Below are 13,315 nucleotides of genomic sequence, written 5' to 3'. Positions count from 1 at the left end.
TTCCTAGAAATAACAAGAAAATTCCAGGAATAAATATGTGATACGATTTATGTCTTTCGTGACAAGCTTTTAGGCACCGATATTAAGAATTAACAAAAAGATTTTAAGAGAATTCAATGTCAATTTTTGTATTCATTTAATTGTAAAAGCCTTTTATTGACATTGTCCTTGGGTTCATATCTTAATCGCTGATTGTTTCAAACGATGACTACTAAAAGGCAGCGTTGATCAATAACGCAAAGAAAGATCTGGACTCGGAGACGGCAGACATAATATGGTGAGGATGGACCTAATGTGACAGGACATACTGACTTTAACGTCGAAGCAGACGACACTTTGGATGATCAGCAAAAACATTACGAAGTACTTCCATTCAACTTCAATCTGTCTCAACAGGAATCTGTCAAATTATGTTTTTATCAAAACTGGCAAAAGTGCATGCATTTGGTTACCCTATCCCAATCTCGAGTAGGAGATTTCTCTGGCTACCCTCAAGGTAGGGGAAGATTCTATTAATCACAAATGTGGGATCAATATAATCTATTACTACTGTATGATGTAGACAGAGAAATAAACCCGAGGATGAGATTTTTGAAGTTAAGTAAGTTTAAAACATTTTTTTGCACTAAATTTGGTTGTAACCTTGAACTTTAAATCGTATATTTTTCCCGACGGTTTATCCCGCGCTTGAGTGTTCCGTAAGTGTTCTATTGTGTGATAGTTTTTGTTGGAAAAAACAGGCTAAAGTTATGTAACTCTTAATATGTTTGTTGTGATAGTAATATTTCCCAGTCCTGTAAAAATGTCAGTCATTTCATAAATATCAGCGGATAATTATTCCTTCCGAAATATAACCTTCACATGGAGAGTTCTCTTGGTTAGCTGCAAATGAAAAATTGATTAAAACTCGCACTCATTCATTTTGATTTGGTTTTTGTTTGTTTGTGTTTTACGTCATATTAACAGCTAAGGTCATTTGAGGAAATGCCTGGATTTGATGGTGGAGGAAAGCCGGAGTCCCTGGAGGAAAAAACCACCGACCGACGGCCAGTACGTGGCGACTGCCCCACGTAAGCCACGAACCCGCGAAATCAGCGGTGGAGGACTAATGGTAGCAGAATGTCAGACACATTAACCACTTGACCGCCGCGGTCCCCGTATTTATCTTGAATCAACATATAGACCCTTACCCGTGTCGACTAATATTGCATGCAGACATTTTTTTTGTTATTTGGTTAATAGGATTTCAGTGCCTTATTAACGGCTAAGGTAATGTATGAACGCCTCTGTGTATCATTATGGTATTTTGTGTTTGTCGGAGGAGGTACGCTGGTGTATTTTCTTCCCTGAGAAAGGGCGGATCTAATGCCGAGTTTTGAGTGCTACCTCACTAAAATGTCTCAGGTACAAGGAAAAGACAATAACAAGCTCACTTTATACCAAAAACAGACAAAGCAGTCGTAGCGATGACCCTTAACCAATGAACGTTAAGCAGTGAATAACAACCACCATTCCATAGATTTTGGTGTGTCCCAGCCTGGAGTCAAAACCCAGGGTCGCAACCACCATTCGATTGATTTTTGTGTGTCCCGGCCTGGAGTCAAAACCCAGGGAATAGCAACCACCAGACGATTGATTTTGGTGGATCCCAGCTGGAGACAAAACCCAGGGAATAACAACCACCATTCCCAGGATTTTGGTGTGTCCCAGCCTGGAGACAAAACCCAGGGAATAACAACCACAATTCCAAGGACTTTGGTGTGTCCCAGCCTGGAGCCAAAACCCAGGAAATAACAACCACCATTCGATCGATTTTGGTGTGTCCCAGCCTGGAGCCAAAACCCAGGGAATAACAACCACCATTCGATCGATATTTTGGTATGTGTAAGTCTGGAGATGAAACCCTTTGCCTTCTTCGCATAGGCGAACGTTCTGAAAAATAGTCAAAGGTGAGGTTGTGTCAAGGTAGACGTTACAAGGAGGATCAAGAATATAAATACAAGAAAAGATAAGACAGGAAACGTCATTGTAGCAAAGGTACCATTATACAGTTGTAATGTTACAATGTGGATTGTGCCTAGTTGTATCTTCTAGTAAATGGATATGGTTAAGGAATAGGGGAAGAGGTACATAATAGAGGGTACATGGTAAAGAACAAAGCATAGAGGGTAGGGGTACATGGTACATGATTAAGTGTAGGGGTACATGGTACAGGATTAAGTGTAGGGGTACATGGTACAGGATTAAGGGTAGGGGTAGATGGTACAGCAAAGAGGGTAGGGGTAAATAGTACAGGATAGAGGGTGGGGGTACATGGTACAGGATTAAGTGTAGGGGTACATGGTACAGGATTAAGGGTAGGGGTAGATAGTACAGCAAAGAGGGTAGGGGGTGGGAAATAGTACAGGATAGATGGTAAGGGTACATGGTACAGAAAAGAGGGTAGGGTACATGGTACAGGATAGAGGGTAGGGGTAGATGGTACAGGTTAGAGGCTAGGGGTAGATGGTACAGCATAGAGGGTAGGGGTAGATGGTAAAGGATAGAGGGTAGGGGTACAATGTTCAGGATTAAGGGTAGGTGGTATATGTTACAGCATAGAGGGTAGGGGTAGATGGTCCAGGATAGAGGATGGGGGTACAATGTACAGGATTAAGGGTAGGGGGTAGATGGTACAGAAAAGAGGGTAGGGGTAGATGGCACAGGATAGAGGGTGGGGGTACAATGTACAGGATTAAGGGTAGGGAGTAGATGGTACAGGATAGAGGGTGGGGTACAATGTACAGGATTAAGGGTAGGGGGTAGATGGTACAGGATAGAGGGTGGGGTACAATGTACGGGGTTAAGGGTAGGGGGTAGATGGTACAGGATAGAGGGTGGGGGACAATGTACAGGATTAAGGGTAGGGGGGAGATGGTACAGGATAGAGGGTGGGGTACAATGTACAGGATTAAGGGTAGGGGGTAGATGGTACAGGATAAAGGGTGGGGTACAATGTACAGGATGAAGGGTAGGGGGTAGATAGTACAGAAAAGAGGGTAGGGGTAGATGGCACAGGATAGAGGGTGGGGGTACAATGTACAGGATTAAGGGTAGGGGGTAGATGGTACAGGATTGTGGAATTTGAAAAATATTTTAAACACGTAATTCAACAGGTTGCAAAAAAAAAACCCGACAATAAACTTCATCTTGATATCATCATATCTTTACATGTACTTTTTCTTAGGATAAAAGAAACCTGTCCTGGTGGTATAATAAAAATAAGATCACACCTCTATGAAGATAAACACACCGATATAGCTTGCATGATAACTCGTATGTAACACAAAGAGACAAAATGCCTTTTATTTCGGACACAAGCAGCATACATTTGTGATACCTGTATCTTCATGTATATTACATCGGTAATTGCTTTAAGATAGTGATACCAAAGGTAAGATAATGATAGCAAGGGACAAATCGTTATTTTATTTTGTTGTGTCCAGTTTACTCGGAGCTTAGAACCAAATATTTTAAACCCTATTGTTTCCGTCGTCCGTCCGTCTATAAATTAATACAATTATTCGCTTGCAAAAATGAAAAACAATTGAGAAACCTAAGTAGGTATCTAATTCAGGCTACTTCTAAAAGAAAGTCTATACTTAATATCTGCGCAATCGTGTATGTTCCAGCTTTTGTGCCACTGACAATGATTATATATTTTCTTTTGTATGTTGACAACATTGCTATGATGTCATCTTGTATTTTACACTATGTTCTCCGCCATCTTACATAAATGGATTGTAATATGTACTTGTATATTGTAACACCTATATGCTATCTATATTGTGTTTGGAAAAAAAGAAATTAAAATTGAAATACGCTTTTTCAAACGAGCCTAGCTGAATTATTAATGAGCAATATTTGATTATAAGGGCCCAGTTGTTCAAAGGGCGATTAGCTTAATCAGTGATTAGTGCAAATTTCAATGTATGTGTATCTTTGAAACACAACTATTCACTGAGTTAAAACTTTCCAAATATCAAGTATTTACTTGAATAAATGAACGTGTAAAATAACGAGTTTTTACCTTGTATATTGACGAAAATATTAAAGGTTGCAAAATGTCGTTTAACAGTGATTAAGCTAATAATCTTTTGAGCAACTGGGCCCTGTTGTTTACGCATTTATTCTTGATAATAAACATTTTGATATCGATTTTGTCATTAAAAAGTTTTTAAAAAATGGGGAATTAAAACGTCGCGGGCATAATATATGAAAACTATAAATGTCTGAGAACATACACTTATCAATTAATAATATTGAGCGTAAGGATTTGTAATAAAACGTTTATACCGTGACCAAAGCCCTTTTGCCTCGTTCTGGTAATCATGTCGTTTGTACTGGTGTTCAACGTTGTAATTTAGGAAACATGGCGACAAAAACAATAAACTAGTTGATGAGTTCGGGCTGGACACAGCAAACTTCAACATATCATTTGATTCCTTCCATTTATAGCCAAAAGTCAACAATGTGTTTCTTAATATAGATTTTTGAATCATAGTAGTTTGAATATTGAGGTTCCGATTTGAAAGGCTGCGCTCAGGTATTCTTAGATAGAATAACAGATTAAATCATCGTTTGAAACTTAATATCAAACCATTTCAATTTTGATCTTGATGATAGAATCCTCCCATGGCCAAAACGGATTAATAATTTGTTACTAATAACATGCTTTTCAGAAATTGTATACTTGTTTGGGGTTAATCCTCCCCACAATAGATTAGGTCACACGGGTATGAAAATTAATAATAATAATTCGATGTACTTATATACCGTTTTATCACAACCTAGTTCGTAGGTCGTCTCAAAGCGGTTCACAAATTAATATCCTTGGTTATAGGGCCTTTGCAACCAGCCAATATCTTTCTCAACTCCCCGGGGAGCATCCAGCCGGTGCTGCCATTTCGGCGCCCACGGCTAGCATTCTACAATACTAACACTGCCCAACCACGTACTCATGTACAGCTGAGTAGACTGGAACAAGCGGAGTAAAGTATCATGTTCAAGGATACAGCACAGTGCCGGTACGTGACTCGAGCCCGCAACCCTTCATGCACGAGCCCGGCGTCTTACCACTTGACTACCGTGCCCCAATGAAAAGAGGTAGGCCTTCTTAAGGAAATAACACTGAAAGGAAAGAGGGAAGAGGCGGTCCCACATTAGGCGCCTATAACAATAACATGCAGCGGGATACAGCAGGCTCATTCTCTCACAGAACATGGTTTTAAGAAATTGTATCTTTTCCTATAATGGGATACATCAAGATCATAAATCTACATTATTGTTCAAAATGAAAGCTGACAACGTTTCTTCACACATTTTTTTAAAACCTTTGTTTTTGAAATGTTATCAAGTCGATTGTAACTCATCAAAGAGAATTGTCTGAAATTTCGCTCGCAAACTTTCATCAATTTTGATCAATGAATAGTGTTTAACCTTTAGATATGTATGCTTTAAAGAGTAAGGCGCAACAAAAATACATTCTTGGAATAAGTTCAGCTTGAACCCCGTACAACGGAAAAACATTTGCCAAAGACAGCTATAGACAATTTCTACAAAGGTCTGTTTCAAAATCGTCACTGTTAAACTCAATGGGAAAACTTGATGAACTGCACCAGATTAAATAACTTATATTTCAAAATGCATATATGCATGCACTTACACAAATACATACAAATCCAAGCATTTGTAATGTTAGTTTAAAGTACTGACTGATAATGGACACACGTATGTGAATGCATCCATACAAATTGGTAATACATACAGTATGCCAGATATAAAGTACACTGCTGTTCGTCCTTCTAGGACTCATCAGTAATAATATAGGCTAAAATTGTGGAATTCCAAATACGTCTTTTAAAACTACTTTTAAAGCGGAAGTGAAGTGCATACAATCCCTGATTTATCTGAAATTAAAAAGATTGGAGGAGTGATTACAGGGCGTGTTCTGCGGTCTGTGTGTTATAGAGTTTTTCCTTATTTCTATTTATAGCGTCCATGTGTATTATGTCTATATTTGTCTGTAACATGTCTGTCCGGTTGTTGGCCTGGAAGTGGGTCTTAGTGTGAAATAAATGCATGTACGTGTGTGTATAAAAGGGGTGTGTTAGGTCGGCGTGGGAACGGAACACCGACCTCAGTCAGTGAGACGAAACCCGCATGGGTGTAGTCATGTAGTCGATAAACCCGTCAACCAATGCAACCAACCAACCGATCAGTGCGGGGCTTTTATGTCAGTCGGGGTCCAGTGTGAAACGTAGCTTTCTGACGACGAGAGATTTTTTTATATATTGCGTCATCAGAGCTACGAAGCGGTCCTATGCCAACTAATGGAGCAAAATCAAAAGTGCTAATCTGTAAGATTGCATATAATTCACCCCTCATATGAGTATAAATATTGCATAATTGTTGAAATAAAGAATCCTTACCAATGAAAAAAACCTCTTTCACGAAATTAACCAAGTCCGTCTTGGGTAAAAATAGAAACGACCGCCATGCCAGAACACGCGTGATGTTATCTCAATCATCCTTTCTATGTATGGCCTGCATGTACCGCCATGTTTACTACAATTTCCATATTGGGTCATGACACCCATATTTAGACTTCTGACCTATAACGGAAGAGAGACGAACTTTCCAACATGGCGGTCAATTCAGATTTCGATTGCGCTTGCTACGTTAACTTGATAATTTAACGACATTTTAGACAGAGGTGACTTCAAGTTGTGCAGGATATCAACAGAAATAGTTCATGCTACAACCCTATTTATGGATGCGGACCAATGTGCTGTCAAATAATTCTTAAATCGCCCCGGTGTGATTCACACCGGGCTTGCTCCATTACAAGGCGTGGGATCGATTTAATACCCGGCCGGTATTAGTACTGGTGTATACCTACGGGACACTGTTCTATCAGACGACAGTGATTTTCCGACTTCGTTATACGACGCCTAGTCAAAGATAAACCATAAAAATGTATCTGAGTATGAGTATATTGAATATGTCTTCGTGTAAAACGCGATACATTTATCTATACAATATAGAATATCTTGTGTATGTATTCATTTACTTGTCCATAACACCTGGCATTGTATCTTACACGGGTTTTTCTCGCTATTATCAAATACCGTGCGCCGTCCTAGCCACAATAAATGAAGAGAACAGCACAGAGAGAATTTTGTTGTTTATTTCTCCTTCGACATCTGCATCGATAATGAATATTGTGTGTATATTACGAACAGCGCCACTACTCAAATAGATTGTTTTGAACACGAACTGAACCGACCGGAAGGGCATGCAGGTGTTGTACCAATGACGTAATATCCGTCTGAGAGACTATATATGTATCTGGTGTCGGTTGTGAAAGCCGAAGTCGCTGACCGGGATTTGACTAAATCAATATACTATCTGGTTTGTACGTTTGTGTTGTGTTTATGGGCTATGGGGGGATTGGTCGAGTGGTTAACCTTCCGGATTTCCACGCAGGCGTCGTACGCATAGGATATTCAGAGGAAGTGTTTGTATCCTGCCCACACAAATAATAGGACTGAGGTCACAATTAAATGCTTCCGGGTTCAGTACCCTTACGGGTTCAGTACCCACGAATGAAGTCCCTTAGATATATAGGTTCTTTAGTAAAAACTATACTATGCCTCTCAGAACTTGGTGTTTGTGTAAAAGTTTAGTGTTAAAATACTGTGGAGATATCAATCTAACAATTTCTCTGTCAAATTTGTATATGGTGCATTTATTTTTTGGTGCAGGGTAATGTGTAAAAAGGCCTGTGTTTACCTCTACCCCTGACCCGGAAGTTTATAGGCCTGTGTTTACCTCTACCCCTGACCCGGAAGTTTATTTTTGACATTGGTGACACATGCAGACGATTATCTCAAGAAAAAGGCCAACATGCTATGTTGAAATTTTGATATTTTACTCCCAAGATGTTGCTCTTGACCAACTTAGATGGAAAGTTGGCTATCTGATATTGGGAATTTGTTATGAAATTAAATGTTACAATGAAACATAGTAAAATTAATTGTGGTCTTAGTCCTATATGACTGGTCTAAAAATGCATGTTTTTATTTCTCAGATCCGTATTTTTTGACCGATTTCGATAAAATTTGGCACGATTATTCTATGCTGCATCTCTGATTTTTTGAATCAATTAGTTTTAATGAACAAGTTAAATATGATAAGAAATTAAAGTTTAAATTAATTTTTATTTTAAATTTTGATATGATTTTATTTTGGCACAGTGTTAAAATATAGACACTTAAATTTGCATATTATGTGTTTTTATGTATTCATACCTGATTTTTAAAAGTTAAGTGGGGGAATTCTTTGAATTGAAAGCGGCTTGATTGAAAAAACAACAAACAAGTATTTTTGAGGGTATTAGCTATTGTATACACGGATACAGCATTGTCCGACTACCACCACGTGGAGGTTCCCTCCTTAGGTAGTCATATATATGTAACTTTTGTTTTATTTTGTTACATATTTCTTGAATTTGGAATTTTGTCTTTGATTTCAAAAAAATCCTCAAATAAAATGTCATTTTTCTCTCAATACAGGTGGTCCTGAGGTTGATTGTCTCCCCTGGTTCGATGCATTGTTGGATCAAGTTGACCTTTCCTGTAGTTGGGCTTCCTGGCAGACTTTGACCTGTTTGCGTGCCCCCTGTGCTGTTCCACCAACAACTCAAGATTTCTCTTCTTGACATCAGGTTTGTACTGACGCTGGCGCTGATAAATTTCCTCCGAGCTTATTTGGTCCAGCTGATGTCGAACCTCCTTACTCAGAGTTCCACCAAGATGTTGTACTTTCTGCTGAGTGGCCTTGCCCGCGGTATTATTTATGGTTAAAATTGTGCTGTCCAACCGTCCCTCAGCATTTTTTCCGAAATTCTAGTACTTTGGCAAGGAAACATTCAGCGTCCGGTGACATCCCTCATTCTTTTGGGTAGATGTGTATCGCCCGTCGAGTGCTATTCCGATAGTGCTCGGATTAGCATCCTCTCTCAGGTGGTTAACCTCCACTACCTGTCTAGTCTTCTCGGCCATGTCTATTTTGTTGAGTGCTGTTATCTCCTTGGACACCAGGTTAGCTTGTCGCTGCATCCCAATTTTTGCTCCGGCAGGTATGTTGAGGTGTCCGAGAAGCAGTCTGACTCCTTTGGTGCTGACAGACTGGCCACACAGAGCTGATGGTAGGTACTTGTTCACAAGTGCTGGCTTTGGTCCGGGCTTATTTGTGTCCGCTTCTCTGTAGAGCTTGCAATTGTGCAGTGGAGACCGGTAGCTGCACTTAGCACATCGCACAGAACAACTCCATCCCAGGGCCCGTTTCCTCTCGGTGTCAAGTTCAAACTCTGGAATTTTGCGTGTCTCGTAGTGTTTTTCTGCATGGGGTCTGAATATAGAATTCCACATCTTCACAAATAAGAGCACATCAATAATTCTGTTTCACTCAATATTGCCCGGTTCAGAGCGATGGACGAAGTATCCGAGCTGGACATGGTCTGTCTTCAGTGTCCGAGGCTATAAGTGATCGTCCATCATGACTAGTTTTGGTCACCAGCTTGAACTCCTCTGTAGTTAGCCTTCTGGTAAATACAGCCTGGTCATTTGGGTGTCCAGCTTGATCTTCTACAGACATAAGTGTCTGGCCCTTATTCTTGGGAATATTTCCAGGTTGAAAATGAGTTTTCCTCCTCTTAAAATCTCCCTTCATAGTAGAAATAGTAGTAGTGGTGGTCAGTGGTCAGTTGTGTTGAGAATCCAAAATCAGAGTGGTGCTGACCACTTGTCTACACATTCTTATGTAGTTTCTTTGTTATCAACTTTGAAGATGATGATTTATTAAACAGGAGAGCCTTAACATCAAAGAGATAGGTCGAAATACAAGCTCTTCGTAGCTTATGTTGTATGTTTATAATATTCGACGTAAAATAAAGCTTCTGTATAGGTCCCTTTCACCCCACCCCCTCCACCCCTGTCTTTGGCACTGGCTATCTGTTTATGGGTGTGTATGCAGGTGGATGTGGGTGCGTCTATGCGTGCAAGTTATCTCTTTGATAATTGTAATTGTCTCTAGAGTATTTTGTGTAGATATGGAGACTGAATGATGGTTTTGGCACTGTTTAAATATTCATTTAATGAAAGAATTAAAAATTTAAAGCAAAAATTTAAATTTAAATTCTTAACAAAAGTTGAAGATTATAATGTAAACTCTTTATTTGAGTAAGTGGAGATATCATTCTACTTCATAAATCACTTTACAGAATTGAAATATCATATTTTTTTCAGAAGATATCATATTTTCCCTGACCCTTGTAGTTAGAAATATATGTAGAAAATGTCTGTCAAACTCAGCACGAAATCACAGTATGATAGAGTTTTTTAAGTTCATCATAACTTCTGTTTTATATGTCTTAAAATTATGCGGTTTTCACCAACAAGTTCCAAATTGCTTACAGTTTCAGGAAAAATTTACTTTAAAATATAAAAAAGTCCTATAATAGGACTGATGTCACAATTAAATGCTTCCGGGTTCAGTACCCACGAATGAAGTCCCTTAGAAATATAGGTACTTTAGCAAAAACTATACTATGCCTCTTAGAACTTGGTGTTTAGTGTTAAAATACTGTGGAGATATCAATCTAACAATTTCTGTGTCAAATTTGTATATAGTGCATTTATTTTTTGGTGCAGGGTGCTGTGTGAAAAGGCCTGTGTTTACCTCTACCCCTGACCCGGAAGTTTATTTTTGACATTGGTGACACATGCAGACGATTATCTCAAGAAAAAGGCCAACATGCTATGTTGAAATTTTGATATTTTACTCCCAAGATGTTGCTTTTGACCAGGTTAGATGGAAAGTTGACTATCGGATATTGGGAATTTATGAAATTAAATGTTACAATGAAACATATAGTAAAATTAATTGTGGTCTTAGTCCTATATCTCCAACAACCCAGGTGGAGTATAAAATAGTCTGGGGAGAGTGTTTTGGTATCTTTGCTGTATAATTGTATCCTAACCTTATGTTATAATGTATTATTTGATGACTGTATGTCAGGCAATGTCAATTGGGTAACAAATACAAAAGAGCTATTATGTGCTTATGGTTTTGCTGAGATATGGTATGCTCAGAAAGTATTTAATGAAAACATGTTTATTTTTGAACTCAAGCAAAAAATTAAAGATTGTTTCATACAAATCACTTTAACACATTTTACCAATTCATCAATTTACAAACACTTAGTAGATACTTTAACACTTCAATATTATTTATGTAAACCTGTTACAGATAAATATAAGAAAATAATTTGTAAATACAGGCTTTCATCACTTAGTCTAAACATTGAATCTGGAAGATATATTAATTTGGCGAGACATCTTAGAATTTGTGTCAAATATCAAATGCCAAATACCCGCCATATTGACTTGTGTATAGTAGAGTAGACAATAAACCGGAAACCGGTAAAATATATCCGGATTTAAAGTACCTTTTTTGTATACTCAAAGAAATTAAAGCACTTTTTTATATAAATTAATTGGTTTGTTTGTAAGAGATTTAAAATTGTTTATAGCAGAATAGAATATTTCATTTTCAGTAAAAAATAATTTAAATTTTCATTTTCATTTTGACCTTATATACCTCTCAATAAAAACACAGTTACCTAGCATTAACTAGCCTCAAGGTTTTTCCTGTAATTAACTTTATATTAACGATTACTATTTCCTTTGTATTTACTGCTAATTAGGATGTGTTTGAGATGATTCAACATTCTTTGATATGAAAAAAATAAACATTACACATTTACTATAATGGTCAGCATGTAAAATAATCAGATAATATTTGTTCAGGTATTAAACTTGCTTTTTTTGTATATATAGGTTCTTACATGAGTTTCCATTTCATAAATTATAAGGTTTAAAAGTATAAGGTCCATTTTATCCCATAATCGAGATTTGTGGCATTTATTCGTGTTAAACGACAATTTTCATGCAATTGAAACTTATAACCAATCACAGGGCTGATAGGTCATATTACATGGGTAAATACGCAAAAAAATGACATAGAGAATAATACATGCCTTTTTCCAAAACAACCAGTATCAACCCGAGACTCCAATATCAGCCCGAGGGCTGATATTGGTCGAGGGTTGATACTGGTTGTGATATGGAAAAAAGCATGTTTTATTCTGTTTATTACATAGTTATTAATAAAATACGGAATGATCTACTATCTTATGATCTATTTTTCTTTTAAACAATTGAAAACCGAAAAATTCCCGAAAGAGGTGTGTGATAGGGGTTTTGCGGTGTGATACGGCGAGAGCTGATACGGGTTTTGGGGAACACCGAGATTTTAAAACTTCAACATGGTGATACACTATGATAAATTATGTAGATGCGCAATGGGGGTTTCGCAATTTGATCAGGTCAACGTCAAGGTCATTGGTACTTAAAATAGAACAATGGGGGTATACTGTTAATAAACATTGTATGACCCTCAAAAGGCCAGATTTTGGTAAACAGTTTGCTATGATATTATTAAGTAAAATTGGTCATAATCAAACACGAAGTCAACTTAAGGTCTTCGGGTGACAGGTGAAGGCCAATTCTTAACTGGTTAACATTTTGTTATAACATTATGAAGCAAAGTTGGTCAAAATTAATTGTGGGTCTGCATATGCAATCAGTAACCATACCGTCCATCTGTCTGTCTGTCTGTCTTCTGTCCGTTCGTCCGTCTGTTTGTCCGTTAACAATTTCACATGGCTGTTGTGATACATATATGCAATAGGAGTTCTAAAATAGTTCTAAAATAGTCATAGTGTCAAGGTAAAGGTCACTGGTACTAAAATTAGAACACATGATATAATGTCAAAATCACACTGTATATGGTCGTGTTAACAGCTAATTTGTCAGATAAAAATCAAACACAAACCTCTCTTAGTGTTTTACGTCATGAAATAATGCATTTACGTTTCATGTTTTATTTTTAAAAATAATATATGGCATACATAAATATGGATCTATCTTCTGTTCTATTACAACAATTTTGTTCTTGCTTTTAATTTCATGGGACTGTGGCAAAGGATAATGATCGCCTACATATGTGAATAACGCAATGACCTAGTTAAATGTATCTAAAAGTCTAAAACGGTTATTGTAGCTTTTGTTTGGTTCTTAATTGGGGAATTATAGTCGGTCACACATCGGGGCCCTTGCTAGTCTGTCAGTGTTCTGGTATTCTTTTACAC

Source organism: Mizuhopecten yessoensis, unplaced genomic scaffold, assembly GCF_002113885.1.
Source record: "Mizuhopecten yessoensis strain PY_sf001 unplaced genomic scaffold, ASM211388v2 scaffold739, whole genome shotgun sequence".
Taxonomy (NCBI): Eukaryota; Metazoa; Mollusca; class Bivalvia; order Pectinida; family Pectinidae; genus Mizuhopecten; species Mizuhopecten yessoensis.
This window is presented reverse-complemented; position numbering follows the sequence as displayed.